Here is a 13,252-nt window from a genome sequence, read left to right as displayed (position 1 = left end):
CAGAGATCACTTCACAACAGTACTTTGACGTCACTGGACTGACAGCAGCTCCCACACCCCTAAACAAATAAGCAAGGGCTGTTACACTGAAGCTAGAGAAATAACAGAAACCACAGAATTTCACCTATTATTTCTGTCAACAGCATTTTAACAAAGTTACTAGTTACTAATTGTACACTGTGGACTAATCAAAAGAATGGCAAAACATTCGAGCCTGAATGATAAAGAAAAGAAAGCAGTCCAAGAGGCAGATCAGCATCACACCTCAGTCCACTCTTCTCTTTGAGGGCGTTTCATCTTGGAAAAACAAAGTGGATGTTCAGTGTCTTTTGCTTCAAAGACACCTGCTTTCCTTTTTAGGACACTTGGCTTCCTCTGAACAAATACATGTCTTTATCAGTTCAGCCATGGTGGCAGTTGCTGCTCATGCTAAATAGCCGGTTCGTCTTTTTATTTATTTATTAAAAAAAAAAAAAAACACTGTTGTTGCTTCAAGAAGTGTAAACCGTGTCACTCCCAATGCATTTTAACCTACCTAAAGCTGTTTTTTGAGAAGAGCACATAAAACATTTCTCATGAACTATATGGCTGAAACATCTTTATTATATCGATGGTTAATTAAGTGTAACAACACAGACATTCATACATCGATTAAAATGCTTTATATATGTCCTATATAAGTTTCATCATTCATTTCATCAAATGTTATGATACAGAAAGTGTAAAGTAGGCCAAGGCTGCAGGTCTGTTGTTCAGCACAACTAAAAAGTCAGACACACACCAGAAAGATGTTTCACCTTTTTCTCAAGAAGAAACTGTTTAGGCTGCAAAAAAACAAAACAAAAAAAAAAAAAAAAAATCATTCTTAAGCCCACCCACAGTATAGTCTATTTTAAACACTTTGTAGAGACTGACTAATTGTTAGTACAGCAACATAAAAAAAAAAAAAAAAAAACTTGAATTGTGCACATCCCTCCCATCCCAATCACACAAGTCTGTAGATCTGTGTGATTAGTGCACGTGATTAATGGTGCATTACACAAGATCATTGACAGTTACAATCAGTGAAGACTCATCCAGAGTATTTAGTGGCTAGCACAGAGTCCTCACACTGGTTGCACAAGTGGTAGTTAAACTTGAATGGTGTCTTTTACTTGCTTAGTAGGTTCCAATAGCACAATATAGTGCTATCGGGCATGTTCATGGTCAACACCCTTGTGATTGTGACAACAACACCTAGCCCCTATGAAAGCCAGGGGAAACCCCCTAAAGCTCAGCGAAATGCTGTTTGGTGAGAGACTGGACAGTGACAAACCAGTTTTCCTGGCCACCACCATAAGCCATTGTTATATCAGAGTTTAGTCACTCAGAACCAGAACCTCTCAGAACCAGTTCTAGGGTTTCAATATAAAAAAATCTAAGTGCTGAGATGTAAAGACTTGTTACGCAGATATCCGGCAGATAAAACATATTGGCTTCATTAGTTTCTTCTAGTTTGAAGTAGCAAAGGCTGAAAATACCCAGTTTGTAAAGGAGCTAAAATGCGCACACACACACACACACACACACACACACACACACACACACACAATCTCTTGCTCTCTTTTCCTCTCTTTCTCTCTCTTACAGACACGCGCACACACACACACACACACACACACACACACACACACACACAAAAGCAACTACTGTTTCATGCTGGCTCACACATAGCCTACACACACAGGCAGCTGTATCATGCTGGCACACACGCGCACACACACACACACACACAGACACACACACACTCACACTCACACGCAGACACACGCATCCACACAAACATCTTGCTCTATTTCTTTGACTAGCTGGCGGCACCAACAGGCATAATGGTTGCCTTGTCACCCTGCCTTCCTCCCCAGCCTCAGCAACAGCCCTCCTCCCTGCCCCTGCCAAGCTACACTGTTGGTTATCAGCCTTTTCAGTGCTGCCGTTCTTCCAACTGGACACACAATCCACTGCCCATCAAGTTACTTATTGTTACAAAACGACCATAAGCAGATATTCTGACCGCTGCTGAAAAGAATCCAAATGCACTAATCTGGAGATAATATCTGGGATTAATGTACCAATATTGCATAATTTTGCCAAAACCGGTCAATATTTTAGGTCATTTTTGCACATTAGAATCAGTGATATGCAAACCCAGTCTGTATTGGTCCACAGAAGGCCAAAACAGAAGGCAGCAAGCAGCAAGAATTGAAATACTGATGTTTCTTCATTCTCTCTCACTTTTCCCCCCAGCCACACCCTTGCTCTCCATTTCTTCATCTCTCTATGTCTCTCACGTCTGTCTCACCCTTTGAATCTCATGTTTTCGTCCCTCTGCTTCAAGTATCTACAGAAGTATTTCAGTGTTTATGCAAATATCTGTAAATTTCTCTCTTTATGATCTATGGGGACTAGAAGAGGAGGGAATAAGGGAAGGGACAGGAAAGGAGAGGGTGAGAAGAGAAGAGAAGAGAAGAGAAGAAAGTGAGCTAATGCAGCAGGAAGCAGGGAAGCAGTTTCCTCTGATGGAACGCTGAATGTGTGTGTCACCATGACAACAAGGCCCGTCTACACTGGGTACAGTGTCTGGTCAGGAGGAGCAGGGACAAAACAACACCTCTCATAAAGGTGATGATAAGTAGCCAAATATTTTATGGCCCTTTTGCACTGTTAACAGCCTTTAACACTTACAAGTTATAAAAGTCAATTCTCTTCTTGTAAAATGATTAATTTCCTCAAAGCGTTACCATCTCATATAATAGTTCTTCCATCTTCTTCACTGATTATAGCATGACATGATGATACTGAGAGGAACAGCAGCAACAAACGCCAAAAGCCTCACAATTAAATAAAAACCCACTCCAATTACTTGATAATCTTCAAAATGGATAGCACCCTTTATTGTTTTTCTGTGCGCTATTTGCTTGAAACTAGAAACAAGCACATCATTTCTGCTGGTGGCGCTAGAGGAAAGGTCACAGGGTCACCCAAATTACTAGGTTTCATCCTCTAGCCAACGTCAGTGTGTTCATCAAATTTCATGGCAATCCACCAAATAGATTTGGAGATATGCTGCTCTGACCTAACTGACAGACCAACATGGCTGAGTATAGGCCCTCACTTCCCAATGGGGCAAAAATAAATATACAAATAAATAAATAAGAGTATCTGAAACTGCAAAAACCTTCTCTCATGTAAGTCCATGTGTAAAACTGTGCACACCGGGAAGCCTACCCTGTATTTTTTTTTTCTCCCCTCTACTCTCCAGCTGAACTGGCTGTTCTGGGCTGCCAGCTGGGCCCTGCATGCACCTCACAAGGGAGAGGAAGACACAGCCAGACACAGCCACAGAGCATTCAGGCTTGCAAGATAGTTCCTTTCGAATAGCCTCACAGCAGTGATTTCAGCCAGGCAGAGATAGCAGGGGAGAGAAAGAATGGGAGGGCGAGAAAGAGAGAGGGAGAGAGAGAAAAAGTTGAACCAAAACGAGGTGAATCACAAGGTACTGCACAAAAGAGAGGGGGGGAGAGAGAGAGAAAAAGGAGGGTGGGAGGAGCTTTGGATCAGCAAGTGATGCATTGTATGAATGGAGAAAACACACACACCCACACACAAGCACACAGGCACACACAAGCAGTCCCTGATTTATGCTGTATTTGTCCTGTGTTAGTGACTAATAACAATCTCAGTTCAGAGCAATGGTAGAATTCAGGCTCCCAGTTGGCTCTCCAGAAAGGAAACCTCTGTCTCACACGACTTAAGAAACAATAAATAAATGAATAAATAAAAAACCTGATCACATAGTAGGCTTGGCTGCAGCTTGTGAAACAGTGCACTAACCCTAACTAGTTCAATTAATCCCTCCACAGCACCACAGCGAGGAGAGAACTGCACAGCAAGAGGCAATACACAGATATTTATTTAACAGACAATAATGAATCTCCGCTCTTCTATGTAGAAAGAATGGGACTCTAGCATATTATGGAAACCCGAAACCTATGTGTGTGCATGTGCATGTATGTGTCTGTGTGTGTACACTGCATTTCAAACAGTTGTTGGGGTGTTAAGCCTTTAGAAATTGGAATTGAAAGCAACTACTGTCATCGATACTAGCGTGAAACGAAAGAAGGTTTATTCCTATATAGGCCTCCACACAAAGAAAGTTATGTATGCCTGCCCTCATTACAGAACATGTTGAGTGTCCACACTGATACAGTGGAACTAGAAGAACATACACTGACACAGATCAAGATGGCCTTTTGAAAAAGTCATCTGTTTTTATACAGAAAATGTAACAAGAAATGCATCAATCAATCTCCCTCTCAAAATCAGAAGTGACACCATTTATATAATCATGTATAATTTCCTATATTCAAATGTCTCATTTAATCATTTTTTTAATTGCTTTACTGTCATTCCTGCAAACATGTCAATGTTAGAAATCGTTTTCATGAATTCCTCATTTTTGTTTACACTACCTGACCATGTGACCATTTCAGTTTGCAGTTCTTGCGACTTGCTGTGGTTTCACTGAGAGAAGTAGCAGCAGCAGAGCTTAATTATATCAGCAATAAGCACAGAGCGAAACACTGATTTGTGGGCTTCATATGTTGGTTTGAGTTTGAATACCCACATTCACAAAGTAACTCGATCAGGACCCGACTAAGTGGAGGACTGAAACATCACTGGTCCACACAATGATGAATTCAGAGAAAAGCAGCACCAAAAAATACTAATGCCATTCGCATGAATCACAAAGTTCAGATGGTTAATTGGTAAAGAGGCAAAAGAGATTCCTGAGGCAGAATCTAAGTAAGAGTTCAAGCTGTTCTTGGGGGTGTGTAAAGGTCTGAAGAATGAGGCCTCAGTCAATCTAAGAGAAACTGATTCATTAAAGACACATTGGGAATTCTGGGCAAAGTATGGGCAATTCCTTTTCCTGTCAGTTCTTTTTAAGATGTCTGTGCCAAAGTAACAAAATATCATTATAACAGATTTTTATCATGTAAATAAGCTATGAGTGTCTAAAACACATCATGGCAATGCATGGCGCTCTGCACAATGTAAGCAGTATGTCCAACAAACCAACGAGTACAGAAAAAGATGAAATAGTCTGCTGACACCTTGCTTAGATTATAGATGTGTGGGTGGGTGAGAGCAGGTATGTCACTGGGGCAATCAAGGGAGCACCCTCTATCAATCATGCCTCCCTAAATTAGGCCAACAACACCTCCAGAAAGCTCCAGAGAAAGTCTTGCTGTTGCAGAAAGGCTGCCTTGATACCTGCTCTGAACACTGAGCATTTCTTGTCATCTACAGCGCACTGTACCTACAGCCAGGCTGACTCAAGTTCACATCATTGTAACCAAAACTTTGTAACCTCCCTACTGGTCTCAACAACAACAACCTGAAGTGAAAGCTAATCCTCAAGCTTTAAACTGCCCAGCCAGAAGGTCTTACACCAAACTGAATCAGCAATCAGCAAGCTTAATTTTAAGTAATTAACACAATTACATAAAGAGCTGAAAACAGTGTATGACTGCCCACTTCTGCTATCAGTGCTGCCATCATGATATTTAACTCCTCTTTTATTCATGGAACAAATTCCCATGCTTTGGACCACAACTGGTTCCTCCTCACCACTGGAGCCACAGGCAAAAAGCTCCTCCCCTACAGCTGAAGCCCCTCCCACACCTGATATAACTGTACCTGGGTCCCAGGGCTATCCTCCCCCAGAGGAAAATTTTCAAATTTAACCAGCAAATCGTACCAGGCTACTGTGCTATAATGCACAGAGGTCTAACCTTCTCAGTTTACACCTACTGTAACTGTCCCTTTCTCTCTCTCTTCCCCCTCATCAGTCTTCAATCTCTTATTCAGCTCAGGTTGAGTCAAAGACACACAGAGACACAGCTACTGATGAATATATAAAACATATGGCTACTATACAGTTTAGCTGTTTAAAATCTACCTTTTAATTGAAAAATCTAAAATACTGCAAAATCTGTCTAAACCATATCGTCAATTATACTGCAAGCATAATATTCAAGACAATCACAGTCACAGTATGATTTGTCAACATCATGCAGCTTTCAGTTGTAAAGCCCAAACTGCCTCTGATAGAGGAAGGTCAAAAACGAGAATAAACATTGTTATTGCTACTCAAATATAGAGGAACTGAGGCAGACCAAAGCAGATGCCAAGTTGGCTGTTATTTTCTCAGTTAAAGGGAGTTAAAAGAAGATTCAAAAGTAAAACACTGTTTAGACACAAATATGCCTATTTTACCTTGCAGCTTGTGGTGCTGTTTTGTTGTTTTACACCCCAAGTTCGAGTCCCTAACCCTAACCCAAGTCCATGCTTTTCCAGCGACCAGCACAGTGAGGAATCTTGGGAAATGTCTTCCAGTTTCTGTTTTCAGTTCCAGTTTTTTCCACTTTCTTTTATTAAAGGCTTAGATGATACATCTTTTGCTTTTATTGGATTCTCATTGCAATTAGTATATGTTATTGTTTACATCTACCAAAACCTGCAAAGCTATGAGGGTTCAATCTTCCTTTAAGCTTAATTTACATTATCTATGGTAGCATTAACATTAGCCCCACTAACAAGATCTAATACCTTATTTCAAGACCAACATTTTGTTTGTTGCTATGCTGCACTGTGATGGTTGCTGGATGATACGAATGTTACAAGCCGTTTGTCTCGTAGGCTAACCGTGGCTACGTTTAGCTGACCACTTTGCTGACAAATGAATGAGAGACGTAGATTCAGCACAGTTTTATGCTCTCTTCTATGGTCTTTTCTGCAAGTTAATGTACCGAGAGCAGAATTACCTACGTAGCACATGGAGGAGGGAAACATTATCACCCATCAGATGTCATACTCAACATAATCATCTGACCTCTTCTCTCAACACTGCATCAGTTTAGGACTTTCCTTTGGTGATAGCGTTTCTGTGTCAGAAACGTTATGTTACACTAAATCATATTTTCTGTTCTGTGAGGGGACCTGCAAGCAGGCCTGCGGGCCTTCGAGTGGAGTAAGGTTGTGTACTTGTTTTGATTTAGATTTGTCATTCGTCTTCGCATCTGCAAGCAAAGAGGCAGGGGTAACCTTAGCATACATTTAAATATACTGCAACGCTTGGGTTATCACGAAGGGTTTGAATTTTAAAGTGTTAACAGGACATCTGTTTAACACTGATTAGCGCATAATGTAATCAAACAAGTTATTACATAAGTAAAGTAAATACAACTAATGCATTTGTTCCTATATTTGAGCAGTAACAGGCAAACACTAAGTGCAATGAATGACTGTTAAACGAGAAATATACAAATCAGTAAACTCATTTGGCAATCTTATTAATGTGTTAATAAGGATTTGGCAATTTGGTATTGGCACACATCTTGCATTTTTTTTTGTCTATAAACAAGTGCTGATAGCCAAGTTTGCTTCCAAAATTTCATCTTTATGTTCTTAATTCTGCACAAATCCAAAATATGTTCAGCAGCACTGACCTCTCCCCTCCACTACGATGCGTGCTGACTGTTGTTTTGCATACAGACAAAACTGGCTAGTGTCCATGTTTGTCGGTATGTGCGGGTGTGTGTGTGTGCGTGTGTGCGCTGGTGTGTGCATGTCGCCCGCAGCACGTCCCGCTGTGATCCTTTACTGTAATACCTGAGTTTCAGGAAATGAAACAGGGAGGTAACTTAGATGAAATGGCACTGGCACATTTGGCACAATCACAGTTATCACACTGCGTATGTTTTGGCTGTTTGGCACTATTCAAGCTTACACAGAAACAAAATCAACCACTATCAAGAATAACCATCTCAGGCATTCAGATCCAGATTTAATTCTGAATGTTACCGTGAAAAACATTAACACACTTATTATAGATGTCTTATAGATTTACTGTATCTTTATTTCAGTTAATTCATGTTGACAATTATTGTTATATGTTTGTAATATCTTTTTGAATACATTTTCAGGGGAAATTACACGTTTCTCTTGACATGTTAAGTACCAAGCTCAGCATAAAAGCTTTGTTCCTGTGCTAAATATTGATGAACATATATATTGACAAATATATATTGACTCTCTATTCAGCGTATGGCTGAGTAGATAATGCGTCAATTTCATTTTTGGAGGGAATATTCCCTTACAAATCAAGCTCTGAAGTAGGAACAGATATTACATGGCTCATCATGCTGTAGCTTGCCATTTTCTCACTGCATTCAAAGTATAGTCGTGGAACAGCAGTCTAAGAAAAAAATTGAAAGCAGGGAATTTCAAAGCAAGGGTCAACCATTTTTATGTTGAAATCCACTGCAACCATGTTTAACTCTTTTGGCAGGAACTATCCTTGCGCTATAGGTGAAACATTATACCAATCCGTTAATTTTTACCAGTATTTGCTTTCCTTTTCACATGGACTGTTTCTGTCAAATGACTCGGGCCTGATTCTGACTGGCCTTGCACGGTCTCAGCTCACAACGTAACATTGTTTTCAGGCCAACTGTGCTTACAGCCAATCAGAGCCTGTTGCATCACAGTGAAACTCTGCAACATGTAATCCTCATCTAGCGCTCTTTTGCAGCCATGATGATACAAAGCCAACGATACTCGATGCAGCTCTGAGCTCAACTTCTAGCTACAAAGAGAAATTAAGGGATTTTGGATTTTTAATTGTTCTAAGGGGTTACCTACAAGTTTAGGATATACTGACTGCCTTGTGCAAGGGATTCGACAGAGCTTCTAGTGTCCAAATTAAGAGCGGTTAGATCAAAGATTTTACATTGGTAGTTAGAGAAGCAGCAGGTTGCCATCTAAAGCTTTGACTGTAGTGCAATTTAAGTATACGGCTATACAAGGACATTAGTGTCCAAGTTAAAAGGGGTCAATGGCAAAGTATCTGCTGTGACATCACTGATTGGGTGTGGCCAAAAGGTGCATCATGCCTCAAAGTTTCATCCCCTAAACAGCAGTGCAGCAGACATTTGCTGCTACGGGAGGAGCATGCTTTAAAGGAGCACTTCACCCAAAAGCAACTTGCTTTGGATCACGTTCTCTGAGTAGTCTTGAATGTCTGACGAGAAAAGTCAAAACAGTTTTTACCGTAATTATATAGGTTTGACACATTCTGAATATACAAATGGAGAGTCGACATTTGAAATACACTACATGTAATAGTCAGAGAATTCAAAACAAACATTTTCCTATCCTGATGGGTCCTGTCTGTTGAAGTAACAAGTGAACTCAATTATAACAGGACTGCCTACTGTTTTTGGAACCTTCTCTCTCCATGTGGTATGCAATTTGGACATTTTTCATCAGACATTCAGGACGATTAAGGGTGAGAACGTAATTCCCTGTTTCCTCTGTATCCATTTAGTTTTGGTGTGCCGCCACAGGAAGGAAATTACCTCCACAAGAGAAAGTGAGAAATCAAAATGAGCGTTGTAATTTAGTCAGACTTTTATCTAAAAACTATGTGCAGTCTATGTGTTTTATAAGTAATATTGATGGTATGATTAAATAAAACAGTTTTTGCATTTGAACCTCAACTTGAAACATAGCCTAGACCCAAACAGCAACAGATTTGCAACAAAACCAGAATTATGACTCAAACCACTGCAAAATAAATAGATTTTAGGTGAAGTACATCATTAACTCCACCCTTTGTTGACTGTGAAAGGCGCTTTGATATTTAATACCCTACCACCTTTATGTTACATTAAGAAACTTGCCACCATGCTAAACATGTTTCAGCTTTCTGTAATTACCCTGACTTCATCATGGTAGGACGGATGGTGAATTTGAAGATGCTGTATCAAGTTAGATTGACAAATGGTTTGTGCATTACTTTTTCTGTTAATATTTCAAGATGCTTAAACAGTCCAAGCAATTCACACTAATATTTACTATTGCAAACATGTACTTATGGTTTAAATGTTAACTTTTTACCTTTTTTCATAATGAAGGCAAAAAGGCATATCAGGTGAGTCAGAAAAATCTCCAATAAAGAAACTGCTCAGGTGGCTTCACCTATTTTTCACGTATTTATTTGTTATATGTCAAATTGGGTTAAGAAATCCATTTTTTGTTGCACCTGTGTGTTAACTTCCCATTGTAATTACACTGCAAGCAGGATGTTTGACCTTTTGACTTGACAAGTACATTGTGTTGTAGACTATTTCTTGAAAAGCAGTTATGTCACAAATTCTGTGCACTGACCATAGATCATACACAACCAGTCCATGCACACTGATGGTGAACCCTGATAATACAAACAAAACCTAAGCAGTGCACATTCAGCTGTCATTCAAGGATTTTTTTTTTTTTTTTAACTAAAATATGAGCAGTGCCACTTAAAGTATAACAGCGGGGCAAACAATTTGTATTACTAAATAACCTCACAAGTACTTACATGAGCTTAGATTTCACTATCAATACATTTTTGTAGACTGAAGTGTCTGTAAGGTCGATTTACCTTTTTTACTTGCAATTGCACGTATTAATATAGATGCAAGACGCATGTAAATGTATAGGAAGCCACACGAGGCCTAGATTCATTTCGACCACATAATTCCCAGATAGATCATTCATCCAAGTGACTTTTGCTCGTTTTTGTTACACTAGCCTAATGTGGCTCCATGAGTGCCTGAACGTAGTTGGGCTGGTCAGTCCTTGCCATCTTAACTAGCTACGGCAGCTAACCAGGCATCGATGCAAAGTCCGACAAGAAAAGGTTTCCAAACAGCGACTGGTTCATGTCACTACAGCGTCACTACAACAGCTTTTCATGCAAAGTGCCGGCTGAAAGTGACCGCAGTAATTTGGCGAGTAAAACCGTTTGTTTGGCCCTCGTATGTGGAAGCGTCGAAACAGGCCAGTAATGTAACTGAGGCTGTGTAGCTCAACGATACTCACACAGAGCTGGCTAGCGCTTTGCCTGCTAGCCATGCTAACGTGACAGTTCCAACCAACAAAAAAGAAGCTCATTTTTGTCCACAACAGAACCGACAGTCCAAATTTTCCTTGACGACGGAGGTAGATGCAAGTGTAAAACGGCTTACCTTTTTCCCCCACGGTTGTATTTATTCCAAAGGCGATTGGCACAACATTGCACTGTCTATTATCAGCAGCAACAGCATCCAGCCGAGCTGTAAACACAACCCCAACCAACCCACTGACACCGGCACTGCGCATGCGCCTGTCAATGCCCCTCGCCTGTGCAGAGGGAGGGGTGGCAGCCACACTTCCACGGGTGGCATTAGAAACCACGATGGACAAATCGGTGTTTTTACTGTAAGTCTTCTGCAGAAAACCTCACCCATAGACCAAACCGAGGTGTATGCCATTATTTTATTTGTTAGAGATAGTCAAATATGTCGGCCTACTTCGCATGATGATATTTATAACACTTCTGAAATGCAGTTCTTATCCTAGATGTAATCCACCAAATTGCACCAACACTAATTAGGGTGCTTTTAACTGTTTTTGCATTGTTCTTCTGTCGTCATCAAATAACAAAAAGCAAAGTAGCTTTAATGAAAAAAATTGAATTACAGTAGTATTTCTATAGGCACTCACTGTTTTGATGAGGTATTTGTCTATGAGGTCCATCCACTTGTTTATATTTCATTTCTTTCAGTTTCAGCTCAGCTCTGCTACTGATAACATTTATGAAGGGCAAAAGAGAAAGGTACGAAGCAGAGTTATTGTAGGCTTTATTTGCTTTTTGCACACCATTTCTATGAGATATGTTACTCCAGGGGAAGTAGAAGCCATAATCCCAGTATGCAATCTGCAAACATTTTGTCTACTGTTGCCTTATCAAACAGGAAAGGTGTTACTGTGGAACTGAATTGAATTGGATTCAGTTTCTATGGGTGTTACTGACAGAGGGAGCAGCCTCCCCTGTGGAGTCAGATCCAAATTGAGTTCCACATTTCTTCCCCGTATGCAAATCTTACCTCTGTGATTCTATCAAAATGTAAATATTTTCTCTGTGTGTGAAATTGTTGGTCAGAGGAGACAGACGCCCTCTAATAAACCTGAGATAACTGGTGAAGGAATCACAGGCTCTGCTGCCAAGACAGGTCAAACTCAGGTTAATCTGATACACAGCATATAGGTTAAATATCTGGATCTGTTCAGGGAGCAACTTCCTTACTGCACCCACCTTTTAATCACTTAAAACCAGATTTCATTAAGTGAATGGGAATGAAAGGGCTCTGAAACTTCCTTTCATTTCCCTTGTCAGTAGTGAATAAAACCCACTGCTCCAGTTCAGTTTTGGTCAGGCCAAGGCTTGTTTCATCACAGTTCTGGTTGAATAGTTTTATATATCAACCATAAAACAGTATTTTCTTCCTTTTTATTCTGTCCTGATATACTGAATATATGTTCAGTATATCAGGACATCACTAAAGGGTAGGGGGCCATTTCTCTCTCTCTCTCTCTCTCTCTCTCTCTCTCTCTCTCACACACACACACACACACACACACACACACACACACACACACAGGGGCTGTGCAGGATAATGTTTCTCCATTTGCTCCCTGAGCAGCTGGATGGGTGTAGATGGGTGTTAACCGCATTTCTAAATGCCATTTTGACATCGGTCAGACAAATCATTCCCCCCTTGATTTTTCCAGTTGGTCAGGACATTTGACCCACTGGGTTCCTGGTTTGGCGCCCCCTTGTGGCTAGTTATCTACCCTTCATCATTGTTAGATATTTAAATACAGTAAATTCATATGTCTGACTTAATTTTCCAAACAAATGATACATTACGGTGCAGAAACACAGATGTTTCATAGAGTAAATGTCTTTCTGATCAGGAAACTGCAGTGTACAATGCAGGCTATGGCACCAGGGAAATTTCAAACCACTTATTCAGTGTAACCGTAGCCACATTTGTTAAATATAATTGCTTTGACAGAGTTAATATCCATAGAGTCATTCAGTGTTTCAGGAGTCATGTCCTCACACCATTAAAGGGCCTCTGAAAGCAATCCAAGGGGCTGAGAGGAAACTCACTGACCTATTGTGTGTGTTATGAATACTGGAAATAAAGTGCAACCATAATTGATTATTCTTTATAGGCCTCTTGGTGTCTTGGTCCTGAAACAGCGGCCCTGGTTGTGTTGTGTAAGGCCACCTATAATAATGTGAGAATTAACAAAAAAAAGAGTCACACACATTAAC

General features: G+C 40.3%; 1 protein-coding gene across 2 annotated transcripts in view; it reads right to left on the bottom strand.

Annotated features, from left to right (window-relative positions):
* rabgap1 (RAB GTPase activating protein 1) overlaps window positions 1–11,221 on the bottom strand; it is a 107,965-nt gene extending 96,744 nt beyond the window's left edge. For both annotated transcript variants that reach the window (XM_030065518.1, XM_030065519.1), the window contains exon 1: window positions 11,115–11,221. The gene's annotated coding sequence lies outside the window, so the exon portion shown is untranslated. The remainder of the gene's footprint in view (window positions 1–11,114) is intronic.
* Between the last annotated feature and the right edge of the window lie 2,031 nt (window positions 11,222–13,252).

Source organism: Myripristis murdjan, chromosome 12 (genome assembly GCF_902150065.1).
Source record: "Myripristis murdjan chromosome 12, fMyrMur1.1, whole genome shotgun sequence".
Lineage (NCBI taxonomy): Eukaryota > Metazoa > Chordata > Actinopteri > Holocentriformes > Holocentridae > Myripristis > Myripristis murdjan.
The sequence above is the reverse complement of the archived record's forward strand: the minus strand, read 5'-3'. Positions and strand labels throughout refer to the sequence as shown.